Raw genomic sequence first — 10,904 nt, forward strand, 5'->3', positions numbered from 1 at the left:
TTCCTTGCATTCTATCTGACAACAATGGAATTAAACTACAAATCAGTAGCAAGAAAGGCTATAGAGTATACACAAAAACATGGAAACTAAACAATACACTACTAAATGATGAATGGGTCAATGAAGAAATCAAAAAGGAAATCAAAAAATTTATAGAGTCAAATGATAATGAGAACACAACATACCAAAATCACCTGGACACAATGAAGGCAGTTCTAAGAGGTAAATTTATAGCCTTGAGTGCCTATATTAAGAAATTAGAAAGGTCGCAAGTAAACGATCTAATGCTTCGCCTTAAAGCCTTAGAAAAAGAAAAACAAGGCAAACCAAAAATCAGTAGACTGGAAGAAATAATAAAGATTAGGGCAGAAATTAATGAAATAGAAACAAAAAGATCAATCCAAAGAATCAGTGAAACAAAGAGTTGGTTCTTTGACAGGATAAACAAGATTGATAAACCCTTAGCAAATCTGACCAAAAGAAAGAGAGAAGAGACACAAATTAATAAAATCAGAGATGAACAAGGTAACATCACAACAGATTCCAGAGAAATTCAAAAAATCATAGGGACATACTATAAAAGCATATACTCCACAAAGTATGAAAATCTGAAAGAAATGGATGATTTCCTTGATCTATATGACCTACCTAAATTAAATCAAAATGAGATTAACCACTTAAATAGACCTATAACAAACATGGAGATCCGAACAGTTATCAATAATCTCCCAACTAAAAAAAGCCCAGGCTCAGATGGATTCACTGCTGAATTTTACCAGACTTTTAAGGAAGAGCTAACACCATTGCTTCTTAAGCTTTTCCAGGAAATAGAAAAAGAAGGAATTCTACCAAACTCCTTCTATGAGGCCAGCATCACCCTGATACCAAAACCAGGCAAAGATAGAACAAAAAAAGAAAATTACAGACTAATCTCCCTCATGAACATAGATGCAAAAATTCTCAACAAGATATTGGCAAACAGAATACAAGAGTATATCAAAAAGATTATTCACCCTGACCAAGTAGGCTTTATCCCAGAGATGCAGAGATGGTTCAACATAGGGAAATCTATAAATGTAATACATTACATAAACGGATTGAAGGACAAAAATCACATGATCATCTCATTAGACACAGAGAAAGCATTTGACAAAATCCAACATCCCTTCATGATAAAAGTCCTACAGAGACTGGGAATAGAAGGAACATATCTCAATATAGTAAAGGCTATTTATGACAAGCCTATAGCCAACATATTACTAAATGGGGAAAAACTGGAAGCTTTTCCACTAAAATCAGGAACAAGACAAGGGTGTCCACTGTCCCCACTTTTATTTAATATAGTTTTGGAAATCTTAGCCATAGCAATAAGGCAAGAGACACACATAAAGGGGATACAAATTAGAAAGGAAGAAATCAAGTTATCATTATTTGCAGATGACATGATTCTATACATAAAGGACCCTAAAGACTCTACTAGCAAGCTGTTAGAGCTGATCAAAACCTACAGCAATGTAGCAGGATACAAAATAAATACACAGAATACAGTAGCCTTCATATATGCTAACAACAAACACACAGAGGATGAAATCAGAGAATCACTCCCATTCACAATTGCATCAAGAAAAATAAAGTACCTTGGAATAAACCTAACCAAGGAAGTAAAGAATGTATACAATGAGAACTTTAAAACACTCTGGCGAGAAATAGCAGAAGACACTAGAAAGTGGAGAAACATCCCTTGTTCCTGGATTGGAAGAATCAATATCGTGAAAATGGCAATCTTACCTAAAGCAATCTACACATTTAATGCAATCCCTATCAAAATTCCAAAGGCTTTCTTCATGGAAATAGAAAAAAAACGATCCAAAAATTCATTTGGAATCACATAAAACCTGGAATATCTAAAATAATACTGAGCAACAAAAAAGAGGCTGGTGGTATCACCATACCCGATTTTAACCTATACTACAGAGCCATAGTAACAAAAACAGCGTGGTACTGGCACAAAAAACAGACATGTAGATCAATGGAACAGAATAGAGGACCCAGATGTAAGCCCAAGTAGCTATAGCCACCTGATATTCGATAAAAATGCCAAAAATACTCATTGGAGAAGAGATAGCCTCTTCAGCAAATGGTGTTTTGAAAACTGGATATATTTCTGCAGAAGGATGAAAATAGATTCTTCTCTCTCACCATACACAAGAATTAAGTCCAAATGGATTAAAGCCCTTAACATCAGACCAGAAATCTGAAACTGCTAGAGGAAAAAGTAGGGGAAACCCTTCAACATATTGGTCTTGGCAAAGACTTTCTGAATACAACCCCACTTGCTCAGGCAATAAAACCACAGATTAACCACTGGGACCTAATGAAATTACAAAGATTTTGTATTGCAAAGGACACAGTGAAAAAAGCAAAGAGGCAACCTACAGAATGGGAAAAAAATCTTCGTCAGGTATATATCTGATAAAAGATTGGTATCTAGGATATACAAAGAACTCAAAACGTTAAATAATAAGGAATCAAACAAGCCAATCAAAAAATGGGCTATGGAGCTAAATAGAGACTTCTCAAAGGAAGAAATATGAATGGTATATAAGCATCTAAAAAAATGTTCTACGTCACTAGTCATCAGAGAAATGCAGATTAAAACTACATTGAGATTCCATCTCACTCCTGTCAGATTGGCTACCATCATGAAAACAAATGATCATAAATGTTGGTGGGGATGTGGAAAAAAAGGAACCCTTCTGCACTGCTGGTGGGAATGCAATCTGGTCCAGCCATTGTGGAAAACAGTGTGGAGGTTCCTAAAACAGCTAGAGATTGATCTACCATATGACCCAGCTATAGCACTCCTAAGCATATATCCAAAGGACTCATCTCATTTCCTTAGAAGTACGTGCTCAACCATGTTTATTGCTGCTCAATTTATAACACCTGGGAAATGGAACCAGCCTAGATGTCCCTCAACAGATGAGTGGATAATGAAGATGTGGCACATTTATGCAATGGAGTTCTACTCAGCGGTAAGAAAAAATGAAGTTATGAAATTTGCAGAAAAATGGATGGACCTGGAAAGTATTATACTAAGTGAGGTATCCCAGACCCAGAAAGCCAAGCACCACATGTTCTCTCTCATATGTGGATCCTAGCTACAGATGACTGGGCTTCTGCATGAGAATGAAAATACTTAGTAGCAGAGGCCAGTAAGTTAAAAAGGAGACATAAAGGGTAGAGAAAGGAAGGGAGGAGGATACTTAATTGGTTGATATTGTATATATGTAATTACAATAATTGTAATGGGGAGGTAATATGATGGAGAATGGAATTTCAAATGGGAAAGTGTGGGGGTGGGGATGGAGGGAATTACCATGGGATATATTTTATAATCATGGAAAATGTTAATAAAAATTAAAAAAAAATTTGGCTTAACTCATACTCAAGCTATCTACACATACACATTCACTGTGGTGCTGTTCACAATAGCCAAGTTAGGGAGTCAGCCTAGGTGTCCCTCAATATCTGAGTGGATAAATAAAGCATGGTAATATATAGAACACAGTTTTATTCAACCATAGAAAAGAACAAAACCATGTAATCTGTAAGAAAATGTATGGAATTGGAGATTATCATCATAACAAAACTCAGAAAAGCAAATAAGTTTTCTCTCATATTTGGAGCCTATATGCATATGTACTTATTACATCTCTCTATATCTTTATCATCGATATGTAATTCTATACTTACTCCTATCAAAGAGGAAGACAGCAGAATTACCTGGTGCACACATAAATACATATCAATGGACCATTTAGAGTCTTTGTTGGAGGATCAGAGTACCCCATAGGACTTTTAAGATTACTATTTCTAGATTGCACCTCACATCAAGAAACAAACATTGTGTGATTACTATATACACCTGACCAGGTGAAAATCATTGATTTAAATAAATGTTTCTAAAATATTACTACATTAGTATTACTTAGGCAGCTTAAAAAAAAAAAAAAAACATTGTTAAGTCTCACTTCTAAAGACTGCCTTAACTGGTCCATGGATAGAAGTCAGCATCAGCTTGTTTTAAAGCTGTCCAAGTGATTTTAACATACATTGCAAGTAGAGAACTGGTGGTCTAGGGAAAAGAACCTGACCCCATTGCCAAACCTTCCTATCATTACCATTTTCCTCTGCAAGGGAGAAAATAACAACAACCAAAAAAAAAAAAATATTGTCATTTTGGAAATGGTAATGAGTCAAAAGAATGTCTGCACTGAAATTTCTTATTTAGGGGTCCTGTTTCTCTAAAGGGCACCAGTGAACATCAAAGTAGTATTTCAGAATGTAGAGGACAGTAAGTCAGTTAAGAATTGCTGCTCCCTGTCATTAAGATAATATGATGATCTGGGCAGTTTGCACACTGCCCTCCATCCATATTCACTCAGAGCTTTAATACTAGATATTACATACAAGCAATTTGTAGATATTGAGTATAGAGGAAACTCTAAAAGGCTTTTTCATTGTCTTTTAAAATAATCATTTTATAATTTAACTTCATTTGAACAATTTTTATGTAAGTGCAGTTACTAGAGAATTAGTTTTTCTCAAGTCACCTGATTCATACTAATATCAGAACAAGGCTTTTAAAAATAAGTATTATTCTTCATTCAAAGAAGAAATCTACAATTAACAATGATATTTTCAAAGTTTCAATCATCTAAAACCTTTTAGTCTGCAAACAAATATTTACTATATACCAAAACTGATATTCAATTAAGTATTTTAAAATTGATAAACAGTCTTTTTTATTAATTAATTTTGTACTCAGTGGATACAGTCAATCTGGTACCATTGTTAGGCTCATCCATGTCCTACGCCCTCCCCTTGGCCCCTTCTTGTTGAGGTATAAGGGTCAGGCATTCTGGAATTATCCCACAGTTATGGGTAGGAGAAATGTCTCTGCATATCATGACCCACCATATGGCTCTGACATACTTTCCGCCCCCTCTTCCACAAAATTTCCCTGAGCCATGTTGGGTTCAATTTGGTCTGCTTCAGTGATGAGGAGTTGAGGGCCTCTGGGTCTCTGAATATCTGATTTGGTAGTAGTTGATATTTCTCTGTGTTAATCTCCTTCACCTTGTGCTGGTACCCAGTTCACCAAGAAAACAGCATCCTTGCTTGTTCTTAGTTTCAGCCAGGGCCCTTTTGATGATGGGGTGGCTTTCTCCTTAGGATCTATGTCTATCTGAAAAGAGAGAAGCAGATTCTCCAATGGAGAGTATGTTAGCACCAGATAAATGAGATAACCCTTACTTTTTTATAGAGAATTTACTAGGTCCTCTTGTAGCCCACAATTAGTGATAGCTTGATAATGGAGAGTGGGCTTATATAACACAATGAAATTTGAGGAAAAATGGTTAAACCTGGAACAGAACATTCTCAGTGAACTTAGCCAATCACAGAAAGAAAATCGCCACATAGTCTCACTCACCTTCAGCACCTAACTTGAATCTACCCAAGATGCCTTACATACCCAGCAAGCAGCTCATGGACTAGATAATAGGATGAGTGGGGAGGGAGGGGATGGCAAGAGAGGGGGTAGGGAACACAAATTTAGATCCAAATGGCAATGGTACCATAAAATTCTACATCCTAAAAGGCAGACCAAATGGTTGAACCTTCACCAGGCTCTTAGAGGGAACGCCTGAGCCACAAGACACTGGAGAGGGTATGATGAAGACTGACTTTAATCTCCTGCAGCTTCTCTCTCTCTCTCTCTCTCTCTGTTCTCTCTAACCTTTTATATTAGTTATCTTTTTCTTCCTTTTCTTATTGGGCACTGACCTGTAACTCCCAGTACCAGCATGTGACTATCATCTGCAATGAGCTTTTGATCAGAGAGACCTACAAGTTTTCCTAAAAGAAAGATAGATTTCTGTGAGAGTACTTGATGACCCACCAAAGGTTAGTGATAAGACCCTATGGCTGAAGACACCTTATGTGGTTGACATGTAAAATGGAATGACATGGCTGGAAGCTGGAAGAGAGTCCATTGCCAGACAGTTAGCACATCTAGTGCCAGAAGGTGCTACATGGGTAACTGGGGAAAAATGACCAATATCTGTCCAAGCAATTCAAGGCCTAACTTACTTAGTAGCAAATAATCTGTTGTGATGGTCACACAAGTGCAATAGTGGTACACAGCCATGGTGGGAAACCAACTACTCTTGATTTGGCTAACTGATCCCCTCAGTGGTACAGGACCCATAGCTGGATCTGGGAAAGAAGTCAGAACCATATCCAAACATAAGTAGTAATTTTTAACTAATTATGTCCTATCTAAAGTATAGCTTCCTAAGGGATATTGTTTTCTTGTCTGAATTATCCATAAATATTTTCTGTTTGTACTACTTGAAAGTTAGGATATTTACTGGGTTATGTGGCAGGTTTTATACAGAAGTAAATATATTTTAGTTTAAATGCACTAATATTATCTAGTGGGGCACAGGAAAGTTTGAATCAATATAGAGGAAGTACCAGACAATGACACTGTGAATTTATTAAAAGATCTCTAAACTATGTGGTCCTTACCTGATTTAAAAGCTGAGCATTATGTTTTTTTTTTTAAAAAAAGGTAAGTCTTAACTCAATTAGAACACAAACACATACAGACATATATATACACATGCCTGCACTCGCATGGACACCTCTTCTAATGATAGATGGTACATGTAAATTGAAGCATGCATATAAGTTTTTTGCAGTAGCAAATGTGACTTGGGATGGTTACTTTGTTAATGGAATGTATTATACTGATAGACTTTCCTAGACTTTATCTCACATAATTTAAATAGTGCTAGTCACAAAATCTTTGCAAAGTTTATTTGACCTTCATGGGAACAATGTGGAACAATTATTTGAATGATATCAGATTCCATTATTAAGATTATGAATATGGGGCTGGAGAGATAGCTTAGCAGTTAAGGTGCTTACCTGTGATGCCTAAGGACCCATGTTTGACTCTCCATGTCCCATCTAAACCAGACACACAAAGTGATGCGAGCATGCAAGTTCACACATGTATACAAGGTGGTGCATGCATCTGGAGTTCGATTGAAGTAGCATTCCAGTTTTCTCTCTCTTTATCTCACTCTTGCTGTCACTCTTACTCTCTCACATTAAAAAAAAGGCCAGTCTGTAGGGTTTACCTCAACAAAAAATTTTATATATATAAAATATGGGGAAAGTTGAGAAAATTCTCAGTGGGAAAGACTTCATTTAACATAATTGAAATTTCAAGAATTATGAAGTGGATTGATAAAATTGATCCAAGCAAACTATGCATCAAGACCAGACAAGTGAGTGTATATGATCTGAAAATTGGATAGTTGGGAACAAGGAAAAAAAGGACAAGGCTCTTTTACACAAAGGATAATAAGCATATGGAATAAATTACTATAAAGGGCCCCTGAAGCAAGGAGCATCACTGAATACAGGAGGGAATGAAATGGATTTCTAAATGAAATAGGAACATAGAGAAGAATGGGAAGAAAATAGGCTAATGGAAATATGGGAAACTTTAAAAGGCAGGTGTGATGAGCACAAAAGTGTTTCTTTGGGATTCCTTTACTTCTTTATGATAATATTGTTAAATGGCTTTTGGCATAGCCTGTAATCTAAAATAATGTCATACCATGGTGCTCCATGCTGTCACATTTAACCAAATGCTACATAGCACTTAACATTCCTCTATCTTTTGGGATGTCAAAATACAGATAATTCTTCCTTCTGAATAGTTGATTTGGGAACACTGCCCACCTTTGTGACCAATGTAGTTCAACTTTTCTACGGATGTTACATATTTAGTTAATTTCTCCTTAGTCTGTTGCTTTAAAAAAAGAAATCAAAAATTGCCTATAAGCATTTATAATCTAGTGTACTTCTTAATAATAGATGAGGTGATTTTCAATAAGACAGGCAGAAAAGATGAAGGCATATTAACCATTTTTAAACTATTCATGATAGGACTGTCTTTCCTTGAGCATACCGCAAACTAGTACATTAGAGGAGACTCTCTTGTGTGTTTAGCTGGAAGCATGAATCTTTTTTTAGGAAAAGGTGCTGAGGCTGAATTCAGGATTTCCAGTGATGGATGATTTGAAACATTAATATGTAAGGTATTCTTAACTAATTATTCATCAGTTAATCCAGTGTCATACATGGGGAATAGGATAGGTTACATTTGAGAGAGAGGATTGTGCTTTTCATTCACTCTAATTAAGGATTATCACTAGAAGTTATATGGTACATACTACTAACTCTCTGTAAAAATGTATAAACCCATGACTTCCTGGTATGAAATACAAAGTGCTTAATATTGGGATACTCATAAAGTACTTAGAAATTATATGCTTTAGCTGAGAAGGAAGCTTTCTTTAATGTAGATCTAATTGGGCTTTCTTAATATTCCTTTTAGGACAATAGTTGTTTATTTTTTGAGATACTTGGAAAGTAGCTGGATACTAATAAAAAATTATAGAGGACACAGATCAACAAAGTGTCTTATTAGTGGCTAATCCAGTACTTTTGGAAATATACAATCATAAAGGGATATTTACAAATGGAAATATTCAATAATACATCAAGATCCTTATCAAAGTTTGTTGGCTTTGATGTCTGACTTTCACATATGTCTCAGACATGAGACCTATCCATTGTTCACAGCAAAATTAGTGTAAAGAAAATCAATTACAATTGGGAGGATAGTCTGCTGAAAAGCAAAAGGTACACTGTAGTATGAAGACATAATGATAAGGGGCTGGAGAGATGGTTCAGTCAATAAAGCACTTGCTATGCAAACAGAGGACCAGAGTTCATATCTCCTAGCATCCCTGTGCATGGAATGTGTGACCACAGGTCCCTGTAATTCCCAGGACTGAGGAGGGAGAGACAGTGGGATCCCTTGGCATGCTGGCTAACAAGTCCTGGGTTCACTGAGAAACGCTGCTTCAATAAGTAAGGTGGAGGGCTGTAGAGGGAGATATCAACATAGACCTCTGGCGTCTACTATCATGTGCACCCACATGCATGCATGCACACTCCCACACACATATGCACATACCCACAGTGTTGTGCTCATACACATATGAACACACATACACACTTTTATGCACATCACACACATGTATATATATATATAATAATGAAAATGAATCATGTTTAAAATATCATGGTACATTTATATAGAGAGGTGGGAAAGGGTAAATGGTAGGAGAATCCCCACTTAGCCCCTGCACTAAGTGTGGATCTCTAAGCTCTAATGCAGGGGTCAGTCTTTCTACATAGCTAAGTGCTCAGTCTTGAGCATAGTTGACAAAATTATGAAGCTAGTAAAACCACTCCCCAGTCTCACCCTAGTCTAAGCAAAGCCAAAGAACGATATTGCTACAAAACCATAGCTTGCTTTCCCACTAATCAACACTCTTTCTCAAAACTGCTCTCCTAAAGGATCCTTATAATATACTGAGCTCGTACTGCAGATGAAGCCTATTTGATAATTGTGACACTGAAATACCTTCAGAATGGAGCCAGAGGAAAATGAATATAGAAAATATTAGGACAACACTGATCATTAAAAAATTTATTAAAGAAATACTAAAAGTTAGTGAAAATGTACTCGTTTTATGATGACATAGTCTCAGAACAGATTTTGTTGTGTTTTATTTTCATTTGAGGATCTCTCGTTGTCTTTTCCCAAAAGGTAGAGATGGCATGTGAGAGTGATAGACAGCTAGATAGACAAATGAGTACATAAGAAAATCATAGCTTTGACTTATTTTGGTTGGCAAAACTTTGAGAATTTTATTTTGCAGCCTGATTGTATGTAGTAGAAATGCACAAACTATAGTATAGAGAAATATTTGTCCCAAGTTTAAATTTTTGACAGCACAAGATATACAGTATATAGTTAAAGCAACACATCCTCATATTTGTGGACACTAAGATTAATTTTCAATATTCCATCTCCCTTGGGATATTTATATTCTTCCAATCAGCATGGAACTGTCCATCAAAACCAACATTATATATTTTTTTTTAACTTGGCACTGCAAATATTTCAGGGCTTTCTTAAAAGAGCTCGAGACAGATTAGCAATCTTCCTGTAAAAATGACCTCTGTCATTCTCCCTAGTGTCAGTTACTTATTTCAATGCAGTTGAATTCAGAGGAGGAGAGGGGCTTCCCTCATCTTTTCTTTTCCTTGCAGATTATGTTAAAGCCATTTGTTTAAGACTTAGAACTTAGAGATATTGCAAAATGGTATTCTTTTCCTTAGACTGGAATGGACATTGCAATTTAAAGTTTATTTCTAATTAAACAAAAGCAAAAGCAATAGTTTCCAAAAGGGGGGAAGAAAAAAAAAACTTCTTTTCACAAATTGCTTCCATCATTTTTGAACCCTGTTAAGCATTTTTAGTAGATCTGTGCCCTTAGCTCATCTTTTGCATGCTAACAATTTAATCTGAATACCAATATAGACACAAAATAAACGATTGTTTCCTGCCAGAGGTATCTGCAGAAGGAATCTTGGAGTAAAACATTGTCTTTGCAGCTCATTGTGTCTCTAATTAGAGTGGAAGGAGGCAGAAGCTTGCTGGTGTCAGGCTGTGTTTAGCATGCCCTGGAGCCTCAAACTCCTGTGGGTATCAAAGTGCACTAATTAAATGAGGGGTCCACAATACGCCACTAAACATCAGAGTGCGAGAAAGAGTCCAGTGTCCTCAGTGCCTTTGAGAATCCACGGCCCACGCTAATTACCCATTGTTGAATTGACTTTCCCTTCTGCCAGGAATGAATGGTTCCACGCTCCCTCCTCCCTCGACCCCCTCCCCCCTTCTA

The sequence above is a fragment of the Jaculus jaculus genome, chromosome 10, assembly GCF_020740685.1.
Source record: "Jaculus jaculus isolate mJacJac1 chromosome 10, mJacJac1.mat.Y.cur, whole genome shotgun sequence".
Lineage (NCBI taxonomy): Eukaryota > Metazoa > Chordata > Mammalia > Rodentia > Dipodidae > Jaculus > Jaculus jaculus.